General features: G+C 36.6%; 2 long non-coding RNA genes across 2 annotated transcripts in view; both read left to right on the forward strand.

The window, feature by feature from the left end:
• The window catches only part of LOC148224642 (uncharacterized), a 435,112-nt gene that overhangs the window by 121,184 nt on the left and 291,647 nt on the right, over positions 1 to 22,281 (forward strand). The gene's annotated exons all lie outside the window — the stretch shown is intronic.
• LOC148224643 (uncharacterized) overlaps positions 21,246 to 22,281 on the forward strand; it is a 92,434-nt gene continuing 91,398 nt past the window's right edge. Inside the window, exon 1 of the long non-coding RNA XR_015800746.1 lies at positions 21,246 to 21,502. This is a non-coding gene — a long non-coding RNA (uncharacterized LOC148224643). The remainder of the gene's footprint in view (positions 21,503 to 22,281) is intronic.

The following is a 22,281-nucleotide window of genomic DNA, read 5'->3' on the forward strand; positions in this document are numbered from 1 at the left end:
AGCAGGGTGCCTTTTAAGATGTAACAATGGGCAAGCAAAAGAAATTTATTTTGCAGGGATCTCAAATGGAAAACAATGTGTACTGAGAAAAGATTAGCACAGTAATAACCAGATCTTGATTGTGATGGAACAGTGTGAGACTTGATGTTACTGCATGGTGATACACTTCATCTTTGGTCTTCAGCAGGGAATTTTTAATCAAAAATTACCCCTGTGAATTCTTAACAGGAAAGAAATGTTATTTGCTGCAGGCTGATGGTGCTTCTTAGTAGTGGAGAGTGGCTCTAATTCCAAGGACACAGAATAAACTCTTGTGGAAGAGGAACAAATAAAAGATTAGTCACCTGGAAATCTGTAACAGTGATATTAACACATACCTGCATGAATAGACTTATGAAATGAATATGTAAGCAGTGTTGGGGACACAGAAAATAAGTAATTGTTGTTTTATTGGTTACAATCACCTTGATTATAATGGAGGTAGCATGTGAAGTGAAGCAGGGTAATAAGTGCTTATTCATTACTGCTGGACTGAAAATGTTCATACACAGCACTTGAGAGATCAAGTGGACCTTTGATTTTGGTTAATACCTCCTTGCAATCATATGTTAGATAAAAATGCCTTTTATATATATTTAAATATTATATAATTAAATACTATGTAATGACAATAGTTTATGTAATAACTTAAACTTGTGTAAGTACAATGAAGAGTGTAACTTAACCCTTCTCTTATTGCCAGGACTGTCAGGATAAGCAAAACCCCAAAAAATAATCCTTAAAATAGAGAAATTTAAGTTTATCTTTTCCCAGAACATTCAGTTATCTAAACATTATAATTAAATCATACCCTTACAGTGTTTAACTGAAAAAGGGGTAGATTTAGACTGCAAATAAAGATTAAAAAATACTATCAAGGTAGTGCAGAACACTAGAACAAGTTTCCCTGAGAATTTATGGGTGCTCCATAATTGAAAGAGTTCAAGCTCAGTTTGTATGGGACTTTGGCAATCTGATCTACTGCAAGATGTCCCTGCCCATGGCAGGGAGATGGGCTAGATAATCCTAAAGGCTGCTTCCAACCCATTGCATAGCTCTATAATATGAAGAGAAAAAAGACCCTTTGAAGTGAAATCTTGAAAAATCTTTACTCTTGAATGCTGAAGTATAAGTAACTGGTTGTGATAAAATTCATGTTCTGTAGGGTAGATGTTTATTGCCAAAACCGTTTCTTTTAAAACTACTTTTAAATTTGATGTTGCTAATACCAAATTTAGTGCTGTGCTATTGTGTTATTCACACAATTTTCAGCACTTAAACTGAGCTCTTGCACCCTGCCATTTGTACTGCTGTTTTGTAGCAGTGCACCTGAATGTTTATCCATTTGTTTCTGAAACCTTAATACATCTCCATGATTATTGTCGGTGGCATTACAATCATGGAGTGTGGACAAATCTGTTCAGCACCTGCTATAATAAAAGAGTAAAAGTCTCTTTTCATTCTTTGGATCTTGGCCAGGCCACAGCCATTTACACTTCACTCTTGCCTGCCAGGCATAAGTCTCAGGTAGTTTCTAAGACAGGGAGAAAAGGCAGGAGGAAAAAAGGCAATAAAGGGAGTTAAAAAACGCAATGAACACTTGGGCAGCTTTCTTTTGATGTAGGAGGTGAATGCTGTCCTAAATTAAATATATATCTATCCATATGAGTTTGGGTGGATATGGATCTATAGTTTTCTGTTGAGTGGAAACCCAGAATTGATGGGCAAATCTGAATGGCTGTTCCAATCTGCTGTGTGAATAGTAGCTATTTTTAGAGCTTGATAATTAAGATGTAATAATTTTGTCATTATCCAGGTACATTACCTATGGGTGTTGGGGATTTCTGCTTTGTGTGTTCTAGTTTTGTTTTCTTCCTTCCTGCAGGGCTAAATTAGGAATAAACGAGCAGAAATCTACTCTTGGACTTTTAGTGCAAGATTTAATACCTGTATATTAAGCAACCCATTATAATGTATGGGTAAGAGTTTTCTAGATCATGTTATTGTCTGGTAACAAATACATATTTTCTGTTACCTCTCATCATTTTCATGGCAGTAGCCAGTGCCCTTTTCAAGTTTTACCTCAGGTCTGTCAGTAAGGGGAAAAATAAATCCACAGTTCTAAAAGTCTTGCAGCTGTGAGCCCATGAGAAATCTTTCAGCAACGAAAAGGTGATGTGGAAATAAATCAGGTGATGAGATTTGGTTAGCACACCCAAAGATGTCCTGGGCTTCCAGATGCCTGTAATCAGAGCAAAAGTGTCCTCTTTTTGAAAATATGGTCAATACCAAAGCATCAAGTAATATTAAAAGACAAGTGAGAAATGTTGGAGATAGAGCATCACCCCAGAGTTTGAGTTCATGCTGTTCCTGCTTTGCCATGGGACATCTGGGTAGCAAATACTGCTGTGAGAGAGGTGTCATCCCTCAGGTAATGCTGACCTAGAAAAGAGAGCAGCCCATGTGTGAGGTAACAGAATAATCACTGCCTGTGCCTAGGATTTCAGTTTTACATGTATTGAATATCATGATGAAATAGGCAATGAGAGTAACTGCCTGGAGAGGGGTGAAAAAACACAAGGCTGAAAAAGGTTTTAAGGAGAAATCAACAGTGAGGACAAAGCAAATACAGAGGAAGAAATTATGTGCAGGTCAATTCTAATACATTAAACTGACATGTTATTCCTATTGCTGTTGTTAAAGTAGAAATTTATATTGCACTTTTAAGGTGGTTATTTTGCCATGTTCCTCTCTTTCCTACAATAGAATATTTTTTATTGTTTTAAATCAGGGTGTTTGTCAATTGACAGTCCTGTGAATTTTTTTTTTAGGCACTCTAATAAGAGATCACTATCTAATTAATTTTTTGCTCTGTGAATGGATGATTTTTGTGTTCAGTTATTAATATTCTGCTGTCTGAACAGGCATTGCTCACAATTACAATGTTCCTCAAAGATATTGCTTCCAGTCACCATTCATGTACCAAATAATCCAGTGTTATTTTGGAGCCTGAGGTGCAGTAGGATGCAGTTGTCATATGTTCTTTGTAGTTTGTGCTGATGCTGTCCTGCCTTCTCTAATCAGGGATGCACAAAGTGAGACAGTGAATGTTCACAAGACTGAATTTTAAAGCTTTTAAGTGCTTGGCAAGTTTGTGGTGGTTTTTGGTTTGCTTTTCCTTGAGGAAGAAAAATTTCCCAGTCCTCTCATTGATGATTTTGCTCAGAATAGGTGTTGTCCTTGTCACCACCATTCAGGACTGGAGCTTTATTGCCTCTGTGTGTCTGGCATCTTGGAAGCATTGAGACATCTTATTTTGGACTCTCAGGTCAAAATTATTAAAAAGGCAGTCCTCTGTTCTCATGCTGTTCTATTATTGTACCAAAAACTTTGAGATGTGTATACTGCCCTGATATTTTCCCATTTGCTTCCAAACAGCAATTCATCTGTAGCTGATTAATTTGCAGATTTTCTGGAGGTCATAATACATCTGTCTTGATTCATTTTATGTATATTCTGGGTCCTAACCATTAGACTCTTTCTGAATTCTCTTTTGAGTATGTAATGGCTGTGGGTGGGTGTGTTTAATAGTTATGCTTAAGGGCTTGAGCTCTGTTGCTCACTGACTATAGTTGGAGTGTAATAAATAAATCTCTTGTACCATTGTACACTTTGGGATGATGCTATTGCTTTAGCAGTACCAATCTGTTTGTGGCAATAATATAACCACGTTCATAACATGATTAAACAAATACATCTTCACCTTGTGTGTCTACATACATTCACTATTTTATTTTTCCTCCTTGCAAAATTATTTGTTGCCAGTTCTGGTTTTGGCCACTCTGTTGCCAGAGCTACACACGGCTCTGACTCATGAGCCCTTTGCTATTGAATTCTCAGCCATTCTGCTTGCATGAAAGTTCTCATTATTTATAAGGAAATTAATAACTTTCAGCTTTGTGTCCGAACTTGAATGTATTACATTGGCTAAGTCAACTTTTCACTAACTTTGTGGGTGTTATGACCTCCAGAGTAGCATGAATCTAAAGAGCCTCCCCTATATTTATTCATTCTCTTCAGGTTTCCTGCATTAGTGGGGCTGTGGGGAGGGTGCCAATGGAAAGAGTCAAGTTACTTAGTTTTAGTAACTGAAACTAGTGTTGGTGGAGGAGCTGGTCAAGTTTAAGTAATGTGGGGATTGCTATTGTCTGTACCAAACAAAAGGAACAAACCAGAATCATTCTAACTCTATTTCTTTTGCGAATAACACCTGTTGTGCTGTAAAAGCAACATGCAAACTCCAGGCTTGCATGACAGTGTCTCATGTTGTTGGTCTAATTTTATAGCAGAATCCGTGGCATCGCTTGCTACCCTTGGTAATGAAAGAGATTGTTAACCCATGGAGACTTTTGTTTAAAATCTGACAAGCTCTAAAGGGAAGGAGATAAGAAAAGGCCATAAAGGAATAAAATTGGTGACTGTTTACCCTTAGTGGCTTTCCATATCTCAGTAACCAAATCAAAAAAGAAAAGAAGACTGAGTTAATTAGAATTGAACAAGGTGATATAAGCAGAAGACTGAGAAAGGTGTTATAAATTAAGATGAACTCAAGTTTTACCACAGAACAGCTCATCTCTGTGGCTGCAGAGAATGACCTTATATCTAAAATATTATATCCCCCACCCCAACACTTCATGCTAAGTACTTTAAAAAGCCTTAATTACATCTGAGCGTATGGAATGGTTTGTGCTGACATTATTTTAGTAATAAAGTGTTTATTCTGAACTACAGGCTCAGACTCGGGTGTAAAAAGCCCACCATGCCTTTTGTGGCCCTGGTGTGATGGTAACACCCTCTTGCACACACATTTTCAGCTCAAGATGTGACACTGAGGTTTCGACTCCGAATATTTATGGTGGAGCCTTCACATAGGAATGAAAGCAAAGAAAGGCTGTAAATGATTTGCCAGAAAGATCATCTTCCCGGGAACTAAATCTAGGAGGCTGTTGCAGAGAGGCAACAAACTTAACGTCATCATTCATTTCCATTTTAGTTGCTAATGATTTTCATTGTTTGTAAGCACCTGTTTAGGAGATAATGAGAGAAATAGTTGATGTGTCTAAATATGTGCAGATCCATGACAGTTTTGTCACTCCTTATCAGCGTTCCTCTGCTGCTTTTGTCTGACCTGTCAAGCTCTGTCTGGGAAGCTGATGTGAAGTGAGGCATGGGCTGCTCTGATTCTCTGGAACAAAGTTTGGCTCTGCCCACTTTGTTTCTCTGTCCAGACGATTTTCTTGCCTCTCACAATCATTAACGCTGTATTAAATACAGCCTTATGTTAAATTCAGAGGAGATTATTGGTTTAGAAAACATTACAAGAATTTTCATGGCAAAAAAACTATCTGCACAGGTTTTTATCTCCTCTGCTAATAGACTTTTTATAAAGAGACGTTGAATCGTAAAATGGTACTTTCTCTGTAGCCACTTTCTCTTTTTTTGATACCAGTTTCCACACTGACAGTTCTACATTATCTTTAACAAAGGGGGAAACAAAAGCCTTGCTCTCTTCATTTTTATTCTTCTTGCCCCATGGCTTTTGCTTTTTCATGTGAATACAAATGTGTAATGAGGTATTTAAAAACACATTGATACCTTAAACATTATGTTCTTTAGGATTCTAATCTTTCAAACAGTCTCTGCTCTTGAAACCTTATTTTTTTGGTCAGCTTTTCATGCAGTTTTACTACTTGGATTGTATACATGTGCAAAGCTTTACCTAGTTAGATGGGATGTACACCAAGAATTGCAACCAAATGGAAATAACTTGCTTGCTAAATTTGCCTGCACGATTGTTTTTCACAAACAATCGTGTGTGCAAATATCTTGATTAAATTCAGGTTTCTCATGTAAAGTTTGGAAAATCTGGTGCTGGGGAAAAAAGTAAATTTACATTTAAATGCTCTCCTGCTACAAGTTAAATTCCAATTTAGCCCCGTCAACAAAAATTAAGCTTATATATACAAAGGGGTAGTCTGATAGATTTACAGGCAGGTATGGTGCATATGACTTTGAATGTGATGGTAGTTAATGTTGTCTGCATAGCAGATAATTTTAAGTTACAGTCTGAAGCCTTAGGAACCTGATTGATGTTATTTAAAGGTTGCTAAACTGAGTTTCCCAAGTTTGAGATGAAAAAGCTGCCTTTGATTACTGAGCAGATCGTTTTAGAAATAAATGAGATTTGCAACGTGTAATACAAAGGATCAGAACCCAAGTACTTACAAGAGTCTCTGTGGAAAGCAAGTTACCAAAGTTTCAGCTTAGCAGGTTGATTCCTGGAGGTGACTTTAAGTGACTGGAACTGAAAAATAGTCCTCTACAAGACAATTCAGGTCACCTATTTTGTTTAGATTTTGGTATAAATAGCTCTTCACTAATACCTCAAATGCCACTTTTTCTGAAGGGATCTGCCAGGTCCCATTCCTGCAGTGGTGAGAAATAACAAAAAAAGAGATGCCACTGAGAAAATATATTTATAGAAACAATGGTAAAATGTTAACCATCTATATTCATCTCTCTGGCTGTGCTGGTTTGAGCTGGGGTAGAATTAATTTCCTTCCCAGTGGCTGGAATGGGGCTGTGTTTGGGATCTGTACTAAAAACAGTGATACAGAAAATATTTTCTTTTTTCTGAGCAGCACGTGGTAATAACTATTAGTCAGTTCTAACTTGGGTTGACTTCAAAGTGTTCATGTGAAAAACTAAACAGGCAAATGATAATTTGTTTGTTTGATTATCAACCAAAACAAATTTCTTTGAAAACACAAGAGGAAACAAATACATTCTTATTAACTTCTGCACAGCTAATAAGAGTGAAAAGTTTGGAACATGGTTACAGAACTAATTTTTTTTTTCCTCAAATATTTGATTTATTTTGGGTACTACACTTTGCCTTTAGTTGCATTAGGGCCAGCTGTGGCAGGTTTTATGTTCTGCTTGACAAACTCAATAGTTCATTTTGCAATAAACCACTGGGTATTTCCACGACAGACAAGAAGCAGCCTGTATCTTGCTGTCCCACTCACTTCAGTCAGATCAAGCCCATTAAATTGGAGGTTATGTTAATGTAAATTAAAAAATAGCATATTCTTGTACTTGAAAGTAAGCACATCAATAAAGTAATTATATCCCAGGAAAAAAATAAGTGCTGAGATGAAATTATACTATTTAATGAATGAGAAAATCAGGCAGTTGCACATAGTATTTGAGCTTTTCTGATGTACTATATATGCAGATTAATTACACATTTACAGCATGAAAGCACAGTTATTACGTGGACAGAGATTGTGAAGATATAATTAATATTGAATTTTGCTTTATCTTTCTCAGCCTTATCAGTAAACCAAATGCAAAAACGTTAATGATGTTCTTTTGTTTGGTAACTGTGTTCCTGTATTTTATATATTGTGAATGTACTTCTTAAATTTGGAATTTGTTCTTCCTGCATGCACAAACCTTTTGGAATTGTTTATTTTCCTGACAGGAAAAGATAAAGGGACACAGTGTGTTCTATATAGCACAGGCAGATTATTATTATCTAATTTGGTAAATACATTTGAAGTATCATGAAGGAAGTGTTTTCTGGGAGGGGAAATCCTTGTGGGTGTCAATTGCACTTTATTAAGCCCCCCAATGGTGATGGTTGGTTCATGTTGGATGCCTGTCATGTTATGTTGGATAATTTATTGAATAGAGATTTCTTTAATGCCAATGCAAGAACATGGATTGCTGGTATTCCTGTTTATATTTTACCTTGTATTCTTTTTTTTTTTTGTACTGGAAGAAGTGAGGGTGAATCAAGCAGTTCACTTATGATAGGAAGTATTGAACATTTCCTGTAAAATCCTTCTGAAAACACTAAGGAAAAGCACATGAATTGTGGATTGGTGTGCATGGTTGCCTTTGTGACTGTGTAGCTATTTGAGGAGTGGGAATTTTTTGCTCAACTAAACTGAAAAAAACCTAAAATTATAATTTTCAATGACAGAGACATCAAGATAATGTGCTTGTGGTTTGACACCAGCAAGGAGTGATGGAAACAATGCCCTGTTTACATCCAAAGGAAAGAAAAAAGAGAATGAGCATGTGAGCCTAGAAATTTGAGTGCTTATAGAGATTTATTTTTAAAAAATATTGTAGGCTACAGAAATTGTCATTCAACACTCACTAGGTGTTATTTTCCTTGGTGCTGATTCTGGCACAGCTGTCAGAAGGCACCAAGTGCAGAGCAGAGCATGGGATGCTTCCAGTCTACTTTAGACTTCCTTTTTTCTCCCCAGTATCAGTGTTTGGCTTGAGAGCATGAGGATTGAAAAGACATGATGATGAAAGATAAAAGGGTATTTTCATATGTACATGATTATTTACAATAATACTAAGAAGTGCTGTAAATATAAAAATGCTATACACCGAAGAAAATCTTAACATTCTTCTCTTTCCTTGAATTTTCTTTGCATTATCAAATAGCTGCATATTTTCTACTCCCTTTTGATCAATTTTGCCAAAACAAAATTAATATAAAGAAATCCTTTGAACTCAAAAAGATCTGACAGAGGCTTAGTCTTTCAAATGCTGAATTTTTAATCTATTAATTCTAACACAAAAAGGAATCAAGGGAGACTTTCATTATAAACCCAGAAGTTTGTTTTGGTCTTTCTGTTTCTGGTATTATACAGCAAATACTTTTTTTCCTTAACAAATGTTTTCTAAGATAATGTTACTTGTACCACCCTGCTGTCAGTTCTGCCTCCTATATTTTTATAGGATGGAGAGAGAAGGATGTTTTAGAGCAAACAAATTTGGCCCTAACAATTAATAAATAACTTGTCATGGAGCAGATTCAGAAGTTTTTTCTTAAAGCTTTCATTGTGGCCTAGTCTTGGTGTACTCTTATGGATTTTGGTGGAGTTGGTCATTTACTTTTTGGTTGGCAATGATTTATGTGATGAGATTATTTATTCTGAAAACTCACCTGAGTTCAGATGACAGAGTAATTTCAACTTAGAATGGAAGCTACATATATTTCTCAATAAATAGTTGGTTTGCAACTTGAAAAATTTGTAACCCTTTATGGTATGGGTATAAAATGTAGAGGCATTTTGCATTATTTCTCTCTATTCACAGCTGGAAAAAGAACAATTTCCAGTTCTTTTTTGTGTGTAGTTTGGGTTTTTTTTTTTTACATAAACCCCACATCATTTATAAAGGCAAAATAACCTTCTGTGTTTGTTTTTTTTTCTTGCTTATCTTCTGTTTTGAGATCAAGATTCCCTAACCTGTTTGACGAAAATTTGGGGTTGTACTGACTTTGTGACCCTGGCCGAGCTGCTCTGTCAGCAGGCTGAACATGGACACACATTTGTCTTGGGCTCAGCCCTGTTATGTTAGGGTGTGCAGAAAATACTGTAATGCATCTTTAGGGTCAGTGAGTTTTAGACAGTGATGAATTTCAGCTCTGAACCCCTTGGGAGCTGTGGGTTTATCCCTGGTCATGCCAGGGATGGATAATTCTCAAAAACAGGTGTAGGTATTGAACAGCATGAAAGAAAGAGCCTAGAAAGGTGGAATGGAGCAAGGTTTCAGAGCAAACCTGGTGTGTCCCGATCAGGTTTGTGGCACCAGAGCAGGTACAGCTGCTGTGACAGGAAATGTTGAGACAAGTCTGCTCCCCCAGGCAACTCTTTGGCAATACTGGAAGTTTTTGGGAGCAGAGCTATTAAAATTAGTGACTATTGGAGGGCCACAAAATTATCCAGTGTTTAGAATGGAATATGAACTTGAGTCTTCTTCCACTTCACAAAAACCTGCTGCATACACAGTTTATTGAATAGAGATTATGTTGGGTCAGGTAGGTAGGTGGAGAGCAAGATGCCTTATGACAAAAGGAGTTTCTTCTGGGCAGATATTGTGGGGGGAAAAAACGGGGTAAAACCAGAAATAAGAATATTTTACAATACTGACTTAATATTTCATGGGTTAGGTGAATGCCTCTGAAAAGAGAAAAGGAATGAAACCCAGTATCACATTACATTCCTGAATGTCAAGTCCTATCAGGATCTGTGGTGCTTGTTTTCTATTTATAAATAGCTGGGAGTCCTGGCTCCAAAATAGCACCCCCAAACCACCACCAACAAAAAACTAAAAAACTCCCAGGTATGGCAATGGTAAAAAGGCTGTCACATGGATTTATGTGCCTGAGTGATGCATTATTCATACAGGAACAAGGTGTGAGAAAGGAACATGTGTGATTGATTGTAAACAGAACAGCAACAATAAACAGCTGATAATTTAGACTGGTTTAATAGGTATTTACCAGGCCCACAGTACTGTTATTTACAAAAAAAAGGAGTTTAGAGTCCACCTAGCAAGTGTCAAATTAGTGATGTGATAATGGGACATAAACTTTAGACTTCATTCATTATCCAAACTGAAGTCAGATGATGCTTATAGTCATGGAGAGCTTTTTATAGCAGTTATTTTATAGTGCTTTCTAAGTCCCATGGACAGTCCAGTCATTCTGTGTATGGAATTCAGCTGTTGCTGAGCTGCAATACTGCAGTTTGTAGTGGACTGTTAGTCTGGTACCTGACTTAGAGATCACATGAACTCCTAAGAGGGTCATTGCAAAGGCCATGAGTGACTTTTTTTTCAGGACTTTAGCAACAGCCAATGTCTTCAAGGGGCATTCAGATGCAATATGTAATGAAAAATACATCATTAAAAACAGGAGTAAAAGAATGTAACATCTTCTGTTGGGAATGGATTCTTCCAAACTTATGGTCTTGAGCCTAATTTCTAATATTTAGGCACTTGTAGCAGTCTTTGCCCTTAAACCTTAATTGACATTTCTGTGAAAAATTTAGCCTTTCATATCTGTATAAACTGTGATGACTGTAAATTTTCTCAAATACATTGCTACATTCTTACAGAAATGCAGAGTGTTTTTCCAAAGTTTCAAGTCAGTATTAACCTTCTACAGCAAGATTTAATACAGGGTGTTGAAAGTAAATAAACACAGCACAAATAAAATTAATGGGAATATGTTGGTGTACTGTCAAGGATCACTTAGAATTTTGCAAATATCTTATAATATTGTTCCCCTTCCCACAGCCCCTGCCATCTCTTTCCTTGCTAAAATAAAAAAACTTCAGGTGTAACTTATTTTCCTCTATATTAGAACTAGATTTGAAGAAATAAATCAAAATGTAGATACATCTGAAAGTCAACAAGGACACAGTTGTCTGCACCTGTAGCCCTCTAAAAGCATAAAACTTTTTTTTGCTGAAGATTTGCCTTTTAGCATTAAAATTCTGACACAAAAGTGAGACAAAAAAGGATAACACTCTAATTTTTACTAGCTAGATGTATTCTGCATTTTCTAATATAATATTTACTAGTAACAAAATAAAAATAAAGTTAGTTGAAGCACTGTTATGGCAAGTCCCATAAAATCTATAGTAGTCACTTTCCCTGCTTGGGTAGGAGGATTATTTGTTCTACTAAACTACACTTTAGTTCTGGAGATAAAACTTTAAAAGTTGAAATTTTAGTTTCCTATTTTTCCAGTGCTCTGCTTGTTATTGTGACTAATGATTTGGTTATAAACCCATAATTTTTATTGGAGTTCCAAAGTGCTTCATGAGTTGGAAGGGATTGCAAAGAGCAGTTCCCCCAGAGGCAATGTTAATACTAAATACACAGTGTGAGAAGCATCAGAATAAAACTAGAAATGTAAAATTCTGTGGATCTCTACTCCAAAACAAGCCAAGGATCAATGGCAGTCATTGATGGGATTCATGGGTATTGACCCAATCCTTGGATATTTTAGTGCTGTTTTATGACAGCCACATGTCTTTACAAATGTTTACAGTTTAACATGAATATTTTCAATTTAGTATTTATATTGCTTGTGAATGTCAGAGGATTAAATTATTTCACATGAAACAGGAAGCAGAGTAAAAAATAGATGAACAGGAAAAAAAGTAATATTTTGGTCTCTTAAGATAAAAAACCCCTATTTTGTAACTTCATTGAATATTATAAAAATCTCCTGGAAGAACAGTGTGAAAAGAAAAGCATCTGAGAGATTTGAAGTTGCAATGATGGCAGTGAATAACTATTTCTCTTCATGATAGTGGTATATGTGCAGATATATTATTTGTCTCAGCATGCTGCAACATTTGGTTTTCTGCTCAATAAGGTACTTAGCAGACATAAAATTCAGTCTCCAGGAGTTCTGAAATTGTTTGCTTGTCTTAAATATCTTATTTCTAAACTAGGTGTTTATGATCTCTGTGAGTAAAACAAGAGATGAGACAACTTTAGAGTCCTGACCAAATACAACCTTTCTCATACTATGTGATGAGTAAATTAGTAGAGAAACTTAATAGATTTTTTTTTTTTTTTTTTTTTTTCAGTCTGGTATCTATTAGGTCCTGCAGTTAGAAATAAAGTGGAAAATTGTACCTGTGACATGAAGAGAACACAGTAGTGAAAATGCTGAGGAGGATAACACTGACATTAATTTGGTGTCACAGTGAAACTTGGGTGCCTTTCCAGCATTGTCCAGTGTCACCTCTGGGGGACACTTAGCCCCTGATGGCATTGTTTGACATGAAGTGTCAGAGGTGCTGAATCAGCGTGGCTGGATTTGTGTAACTTATCTGGCTTTACAAGGAGCATCGATTTCCAGAATAAAACTCGGATTCTTAAACCTGGAATTGGATTTTTTTTCTTTGAATGTGCCTAAAACTGAACCTCGTGGGCCATTTCTGAACAGAGGAGTTTTTTTCTCCATACAATTTGAGTAATTAACAAGAGTGGCAGCTGATGATCTTAACAGTAGATCTTTGCTGCACTTCATGCACTTTGCCTTGGGAGTTTGAAGGGACAACAATTGATTTCACAGGCAGTTAGGTAACTGCTGTTTCTTAGGTTGAGGGGATTTATTCATGTACATGAAAGGATAAATGATTTCTCTTAGGAATGAGCAGGTTTTTTTCAAAGTTTGAGGGGTGAACATATTAGTGCTTCTGGTTAATTCCCAGCTCAGGAGTATGTTCCAGTCACTGCCTAAATATATTGCTTTCTGCTTAATTTTCACTTCACATTTTACTTCTAATCTCAAAGATCTTTCATGACCTTAGTCCTGCTGAGCTAAACTTTCATTTCCTCCACATGTCATCCGTGCCACATATTTAATAGATTAGATTGTCATTTATTAATCATCTCCAAATGCAAATTGAAGATGTCAGGTGCTGGAGCTCTTGTCATCTATTCCCTAGGGCTCAAAATTCTCTGCCCAGAGTATTGGATCAGCAGTTGTGTGGATGAGTTGAAAAACCAGATGAGTACACAACTGATGTCAGATGTTTCAGGCAGCTTGGCAGAGCTGTGAAGTCTCTTCTTCTGCTGTTGGTTCCTCTTTTTTTTTTTTTTTCCTTCCCCCCACCCCCTTTGTACGATGCCATGTGATTCTCATCATGAAAGGTACATTCTAAATGTATGTTGAATAGCTAAACACAGCCAATTTGTAAAACATCTTGATAATATTTTAAGCCTGAATTAGGTTATTGCCTTGATTGCATTTGACTAATGTGCCAGCTCATTAGGAAGCTGGTGTACAGAAAGCAAGCATATTATGGTAAAGAGTGAATGGGATTTTACTCACATCTTTTAGAAAGACATCATGTGCAAGAAGAAAGAATAGTCAGAATCAAAGCATACAGTTATTGTAAAATGGTTTTCTTCCACAGTTCAATTTCTGCAGTATAGAAAGTATAGATGAAAAGTAAATGTTCTTATTCAATAAAGTATCTCCAAAGCTTTCCTTTCCTCTTTTGCACTTTTGACACACCTCTTTAAAGAAGGAAACAAAATTTGTGGCTTTTATTACTGCGACCAAGAGACCTAGCAGCACACCTTTACTCATCTGAAGTGCCAAGTTTAATTATGAAATAGCAGATGTAACAGGTGACAGGATGATTGGGAATTTTAGAAGAATAATGGAGAACTCTGGAGAAACCAGCAGAGGGTTCCTTTTGAAATACTAAAAAATCTGCTCATTTTTCTTCCACTATTTTAAAAGTGGCTCTTTGGACATGGTTTATCTGAGGGCCAGAACAGACTGAAAGGAAGTAGAAGATGGCTGACTGACAAAGAGACAATAGATATTAATAAATATGTCCTGTACTATTGTTTTTTGTGGTCTTCAGTCCTCCAACTTTGGACTGTAAAGGAGTTCTCTTAGTGCCATGAGGCTGCTCTACTGTAGCTCCACTGTTATTCCTATTCCCATATCTTTGCCTGAAAGCCCCTTAATTTCAAAACTACAATGATTTGGGGGAAGGGGGTTTACATCTTCGGTTTCAAAAGAAGCTTCTGCCTTTCTTAGCAAACATTTGATCTGTTTTTCAAACCAAGACACATAAGAGAAAGCAATGTAATTGTTCTCCAGTAACCATTAAGAAAAGCTTGATGAAAAGCCTGTTCGTGCAGCACACAGAAGCTGGTTTATATCAGATGAACAAGTAAATGGGAAAGAGCTGTTTATTTATCTAGATCTTCTTTTCCTTTTGGCTACTGATAAGAGAGAAGGGCTGAATGTATTATAGCTGATTTCATGCTGTAGCAGGAAATGTCAGGTTTCACCTTTTTGTGGCTTTGAAAATTTATTGTTGCCTCGTGCAACAGGAAAGAGTGGAAGAATCATGGCTTGAAAACATTAGGAATGGCACAAAAATGCCATATGGTGGTAGTGTCCCCCATAGCAGTGCCCATCTGCCAAGTGTTTCATTAATCCATGAGTATTCCTGTTATGCCTTCGTGATGGGAAGGTGAAGTTTATGTGGCAGAGAATTCAGATGGTTTGCATATGGCTTTTTGATGAATGTATCTTCATTTTCACAATGCAGACCTGCACAGCTTCCCCTACCCTTGCTAGAGTGAAGTGATGTGGCTCCATTGATGTTGAACACGTGGGCTAAAGCTCAGGTCTGAGGAATTGAGAAATGTGTGAAAATATGTTGATTTCTGTCAGTGTTGTTCTTGCAGAGGGTGGTATTGCTGGTAGTGGAGGTATACCCTAATGAGTTTAATACTGCATTGCTAAGTATTTAATCATGTCATGCTCTGCTGTTCATCCTTAGTTAATATATGTCACAGACTAATGAAAGTGTCAAGGTTAAAAATATAGCAGGAGTACATCATGCAGAAGGATTTCTAGTTCTGGAAATAAGTTCATTTTCTTTTCTGTAATTTTTTTTCCCATCTCCTTCTACCCTCGCCTTCCTTCCCCCACCTTTTTAATGTTTTGAGCAAGGTGTTTGTAGAACTTCTTTCTACCCCTTATATAAGGTTTTGTGACTCTTGTTTTGTTAGACAAGAGAAAAATCATGGTTTACTCCAAAGGATTTCTCACTGGGCTACACCACCTGGTCCTCACTTGGTGAAAGGGGAAAGGCTGTGACTGTTCTCCTCATAACTTTGTTAGGAAACTCTTGATACTTGTAGAAATAATATTAGGAATACTTGTAGATATGGCACAAGAAGGAGAATTTCTTTCAGAATTCAACAGCTAAATAGGGGGAAGCTACTGCTGCTGCTTTACTTCATCTTCCTTGGTATGTGAGAGGATTGATAGCTATGAAAAAGGCAGATTAAAAAGAAGTTAAAACTTTGTTATTTTAAAAATTTTCTTTGTTACCTAAACTGTAGTCTGAAAAAAACACATGGAAGGTTACTTCTTTCGTAATTTTAAAATTTTCTGCTAATTTTAATTTGTCATTATCACAATAATTTGATTTGTTTATCCTGGCTCAATTTCAAGTATCTCTGGTATGCTCAAGAAAGTAATTATTTAAGATTATCTTTGCCTCTGTTTTCCTGTATTTGTAGTGTTTTAATACATATTCTATACATTGAACTTTTAAACATGCATTCAATGCAAGTGAAGCAATAAGAATGCTATGAAATATGAAAGGCCTGGATGCTGTCAAGATCCTTATCAAGTCTGTAAATTATCTGATGTAGTGTTAGATTGTCCATGGCTTCATTTTTTTTTCACTCTGACATTAAATGAGGGAAAAACAATTACTGTCAGTGTACAAGTCCTCCCTATCTGGTGTCACATCAAAGAGCTCTCTTAATTAAATAAAATTATCTTCTCACAGTTCTGGAGTTCTTATGCCACAATTTCTACCTGTTCATTAATCTGTTTTTTTTATTATCTTTTTCTCCTTTTTTCTTCACTATTTTTCCTCACAAATGACTTAAATTTATGTCTGGCAAGTGTTTCATTGCTAAGCTGGGGAATTCACTGGTTGGATTCTGATATGGACTGTTAAAATACTCTAATTTCTACAGAATGCTTTTTGAGTGATATGAGACTACACATTCTTAAATTGACCAAAGTCAAATCCTTACCTCAGAAATGAGCATAAGAAAGGTAGAAGAATTATTCTGCTTTGTCACAGCAGAAGTATTTTGAAGTTTTTTGGTGCCCACAAATGTGAGATGTGGGTAAGGATTGCATCATCACCCAAACCTTTGCATTATTTGAGGAGAATCTTTTGTGAGATGATCAGGTCATCATTTATAAGTGACTGGGGACTGCAGGTCTCCTTCCTTGGAGTTCAGGTAGTCTTTGGGAAAGGTTGAAGACTTTTGTTCTCATTGCTTTTAATATTTCCTATGAATAAGACCATCCTTTTATGATCTAACTCCCTAATGGTCAAAAGCTCTTTTAGCGCGTTATGTTACATTTGTGTAATTTTCTGTAGGTTTGTATCTTTTTTTTTCTCCTGTACACAAGATAAAATTAAGACAATTGTCCAGTAAGACAAAGGTTTGACCTTGTCCTTCTCTTCCTTAGTCTTTCAGTCTGACAGCAAATTTGTGTTCCCTTTTCACTGTGCTCTCCTCTGGTTTGTGTGACCTGAAATAAGAAGTTTCTTATTGCAAACAAATCATTATTAAAACACCAGTCTGGAAGGCTTCCCACTTAAGGGCATGAGCTGGTAGAGATTCTAGCCCAGGCTATCAAGATGCTTAAACTTATTTTTTGTTTTCTTTATTCTTTATAGTCTGGTCACTGATTTTTGCATTACTTAATGGGAAGAGTTGCCACCATGTGGAAGGCTGCTCAGAATGGAAATGCTCCCTGGCTTGCATTCCAGAAAATACAGGGAATCCTGTGACTTGTGTTCACAGGATGCCACAAAAAAATCATGAGAGGGAGATGTCTCTAATTTGACCAAATCATATAAATAAATGAATAATATATTATTAAAAATTATATTAGTGAAATAAACAAGAGGTTCAAAGAGATCACCATGAATCCTGTTTTTGGTCTGCATTTGTTTGTCCTCCCTAAGGTCTGAAGGTGGTAGTTGGTGAGGAACTTGATTTTTTTTTTTTTTTTTTTTTTTTTTCCCAACTCCCACTGCTGCCCAAACCTTTTGACTTGCTGAGTATCACTTGGGACTTTGATATTTCATTATGCTTTTGAATAACTAATTGCTGACAGTGGCACAGTAAGACTCCCCAAAGTAATATATTCTTAATATCAAAGCTAAAAATTCTAATGGTGCTGTTTACTACTAATGAATTTTTGATTCTAGAGTGTATCTACTGCACATTTATTTTCATCAAGTGAAAAGGGACTATGTACAGGAATAAACAATACACCACGAGTGGAGCTGTGAATAAACGGACCTTTTAGAAGTCTAAATTAAATAATGTTGTTATTGAGCAGATAACATGAAAGTGAAAAAGTCCCAAGAAGGTGAGGGACAATAGTTGAAATGTCACAAACGCAGAATGTGTTTTCCTTTATTGTCCACTTGATACATCCAGGATTCAGAGATTTCATGCAAAAAGTTGTGTTACCATTTAGTATCTTAAAATCATTGAACTATATTTTTAGGATAGGACTTTTTTACCTTTTTCTGTCATTTTTTTTAACCAATGATGCATACAAACTACATTTCTATTTTTGATGACTGAGAGACATTTCTTTAGTCAATGGGAAACTTTAAAACTTCAGGAATATGAGGAAAATGTTTTGTACATTCTTCCTAGTATGTTGCACCGTGCACTGAAGTTTTGTTTTCCTGACAGTGTTGTCGTTTTTATCTGTTTTTAGATATTGCTATGTTCCACATTCTGTTCTGAAATATAGTGAATGAAAGAAATATCATTTTTCCATAAGGAAAATAAATTAACTGGGGAGAGGAAAGCAATGTGAGTTATGGTTACATGATCATTGTAATGCATGCATCACCCTATCACACGATGGTGCAGCTTTGATCTTTTGGTACTTTTGGTACTTTTTTTGGGACTTGGAACTCCAGAGCTGTGTTTAATTTGCTGTGTAACAAGAGCATGTGACAAAAAAGCAGCGCTGCTGAGAAAAGATTACTCGTGTGTAATGTTTCAAACACTGGGAAGGATAACTATGTGCTTGTGTTCCTGATTTCAATCTGGAATGATTTCCACTCTGTATAAAGCTGAACTAAAAAAAGGGAAAAGTTGATAAGGGAGGTGTCAGCTCCCTGAAATGTGGAGCTCCTGTTGCAGTGTCTGCAGACAGCAAGTGAAGTGTGCAGGATTAGTTGGAGCCCCAGCAGACACTGATTATGAAGAGGTGTCAGGAATGAAGCCCTGGGTGGAAGGGTTGAGAAAGATTTATCTGAAGTGTTTTTGTTGCTCTGCTGTGATCTTCAGAACGGCTTAGCAGGTGTGCCGGTCACATTCTGGATTTTTCTCCCCAGTCTCTCACAATGTGAGACTAATTTCACGTGTGTCTGTGTTCTCCTCTTGCTCTCCCATCCCGCTCCTGTGCTCGGGGGCTGCTGTGTGGGCTTTGCTATCCTGGGAAATGAGCACCAAGAGGAGCAGCAGTGCCTCAGCAGGCAGAGCAGGACGCAGCTCTGGGCTGCTTGTGCCCAGCCAGGAGCTGGCAGTGATCCCTGCAAAGCCCAAACTATTTGGGGGGGTTTTATGGAAGTTTGACATTGTGCTGGAGCACATGCACGCAGCAAAGGGGATGTTCTTTGGAACGGTGTGATTCATTTTAGCAAGTTAAATATCACCTTTCATCTTTTTCTGCAATTTTTGGGGAACAAAAGCTTTACATAAACTGTAGGTGTGATGTGAGAAAGCCTGTGTATATGTAAGGCCTGCTCTGAATAAGTAGTTTGGTGAATAAATGCCTAAAAATGCTGTTCTAAATACTTAGAATTACATAGAGCAAGAGTTTGTGATTTTTATTTTTAAATAGGGTAATAAATTTCAATAGCTGTATATTAAGATATTCTTTCTACTTCATGTACTAAAAATGTATGAGTTTTGTCTTCTAGTAGTATAAGAATTCCAGAGCTCCTTGGTATGTGCCTTTTGAAATGAAAATGAGCAGCATTACTTTGAATGCTAAGAGGGATTTTAGATTTAGATTTCATATATATATATATTTTGTTCTCTTGTTCTTTTTTTCTGATTTCTCTAGTATTATAATGTCATCAGATAAACAGTTTTCTGTACCTAATGGTAAGACAGTCCATAACAGAGCTGATCAGTGGTTTCCAAATGTGTTATCCAATGGTTTCCAAATGGTTACAAATGTGTTATCAAATTCCAATTTTTAAGGTGCCTGTTATGAAGATTTCTTAAGATTCACTTAGCTTTAATTGCTCTTGTTTCACCCTCTTTCTACTTGACCAGTCATTTTTTGTACCTGAAAAAGAAGCTTCTCCTTTTTTCTCCCTTTTTCCTTTCTTCTTCTAGGAATAAGGTTGACATTCAGCTTTCTAGAAAATTGACATTGTGTGGTTTTGGGGTGTTGAGCTTGAAGACCTGGAAGGTGCTCTGAGCACAAAGAAAAATCTTTTTTTTTTTTTTTGGTGAACATCCCTCTCTTCAGTGGCATCCTCTGTGATCTAAATTTGCTGCTTCAGAATCAAATATCACTTGTGACATTGGCAGAGGTTGCCTGTATTCCTTGGCAGTGAGGACAAGAAATAGAGGAGGAGTCTGGATTTTTTCAGCCTGGCAATTCATATTCTTTGACATAAAAGGTGTTTGATACTAAGAGATGCCTCTAAAACTTAAGGGGAAAGATCGAAGCTTTCTCACTTCAAGAGCAGGGTGTGTACAGATTTTGAAGAGGAACTAGCTGTTTATCTATGAAAATCTATGAAATCTATGAAAATGTCAGTTCTGTAGTTGTGACCTTCCCTGAAGAGAGTCTCTTTTCCTTAGACTGCCCTATAAATTAGTTACTTTGTTAACTTCCTTTTCCCTACTGGAAAATAACATGAAAAAAAAAAAAAAAAAGCAAAAGACAAAACGTGAGGAAAAAATGAGTCACTTTAGTTGAATTAAAAATAATTCCACAACTTCTGAAGCTATTGCCACAAGACGTACATGTAGGTATCTTGCATTATTTCTAATTTAACTGAAATTCTTGCTCTTTAATTAATTTTCCCTTTGTTTGCTGCCCTGCTCCACTTTGGTTTTGCAGTAGCTGCGCAAAAACTCTACAGAAGTTTTCCCTCAAACCTGAGCTGAAAATTAAACCAAATTTGCACTGGAGTGGGTGAGAGCTAATCTATATTCTGGGAACAATCTGGTCAGCTAGAAGAGGTGCAGTGTTGGAAGGCATCACCTGGTTGTGAGATCAATTTCAGAAACTTTCTCTGGAACCTTCTTCAAGACTCTCAAGCTTTGTCACAGCCCTTCTCTTTAGTGTGACTTTTTCCTGCTTTCTCTGTGTTTGTGTTCAAGCTCCTCGGGGTGAAGTTTTTCTTCTGCTGTGTCCATGCACAGAGCCCAGCACTGAAGGGTTTCCCCTTGCACATGGCCTGCAGTTTTATGGAATTGTTACGAGTCTGTGAGGTTTTTTTAATCTACTTCAGAGACTTTTAGAACTGCCCACAAACCTCTGGGACTGCAGAAAGATCTTGGTGAAGAAAACCCTTGAGGGAGTGCAGTGTTTTAACTTGTGAACAGCTTGGCTTTTCAGTTTTTAATGTGTTTTTTAAAACTGAAGTTCATGAACTGAGAAATATATTTTAATCACATTTCTTACTTTGTTAAAACCCCCTGTTAAGTCTATTTGCATTTCTGAGTAAGTCATAGAAGGATTAGATGCTATTTTCTTACTGTGCCTTAGCTGTGCATTGTGTGTTTGAAGTAGGAGTGTAACAAATGCTTGAAATTGAAAGTTCCTCTGAAAAGGAATTACTGTGGGTTTTTTGTGGTTTTTTTTTTTTTAAACTTTTCTTTCTGCATGCTCGGGAGATCTTCTACTCCTTTATAACAGTGGATTGTATTTATATCTGTAAATGGCAACAGCTGTGTCATCCTATTACAATCCTGCCTGAGAAACTGTGTCTCCACCAAGGTAAGGTTCGTGGTGTTTGAGAAAATGTCAGCTATAGAAAATGTTTCTGTAGGCAAATGTCAGTGGGATATTAAAATGGTCTTGGTGGACAGAACAAGAACATAATGTTTGCCAGTTTCTAAAATCACACTGAACTCAAAAAGGTATTGCATTTCTTTTTTTCCATCCTCACCTCAAAGTTGCTTATTGCCAGTGAATTTTAATTCCTTTTTGTAGAGATGAATGTATTTTTCCTGTAAGAACACACAGCTGAGTAGCTGGTAGTTCCTTTTCACATAAGGAAACTCTCATTCACCAAGCTGATTCCTCACTTTAAAGTTTTTCCTTTTTGAAATCTTGAAATGAGTATTTATTCCACATGTGGCTGGATGAAACTGATTTTAACCAAGTGCAGGAAATTTAAATCACATGAAGTTGCCACAGTACTGTGTAAGGACCAACAATGTTTTTATCCCTCCCAATTCCTGTCTTCTCATGAGAAAAAGTTAAATTTCCTCAATTGTTAACTAATTAATGGATTTAATAGCTTAATGTTCCTCCCTTAAGGATTCTAGGATGAAGCATGTTGTTTATTATTCTATATTTTGGTCAGCTTGATCACTGCTACAACTCTGACTGTGGCAGGATTTTGAGGTTCAATCCAATTTTAACAGGCAAATATTACTTTTTTTTGTTTTTTAACTCCAACCTCAGCCCTCCTTTATTGTGTTTACCCAGCAATAAGTGCTTTGACTCAATTTTTGGGAAAATGTCCTTATTTTCCTGTTGGGTTTTTTTTT

The sequence above is a fragment of the Sturnus vulgaris genome, chromosome 2 (assembly GCF_052056855.1).
Source record: "Sturnus vulgaris isolate bStuVul1 chromosome 2, bStuVul1.hap1, whole genome shotgun sequence".
NCBI classification, from domain to species: domain Eukaryota; kingdom Metazoa; phylum Chordata; class Aves; order Passeriformes; family Sturnidae; genus Sturnus; species Sturnus vulgaris.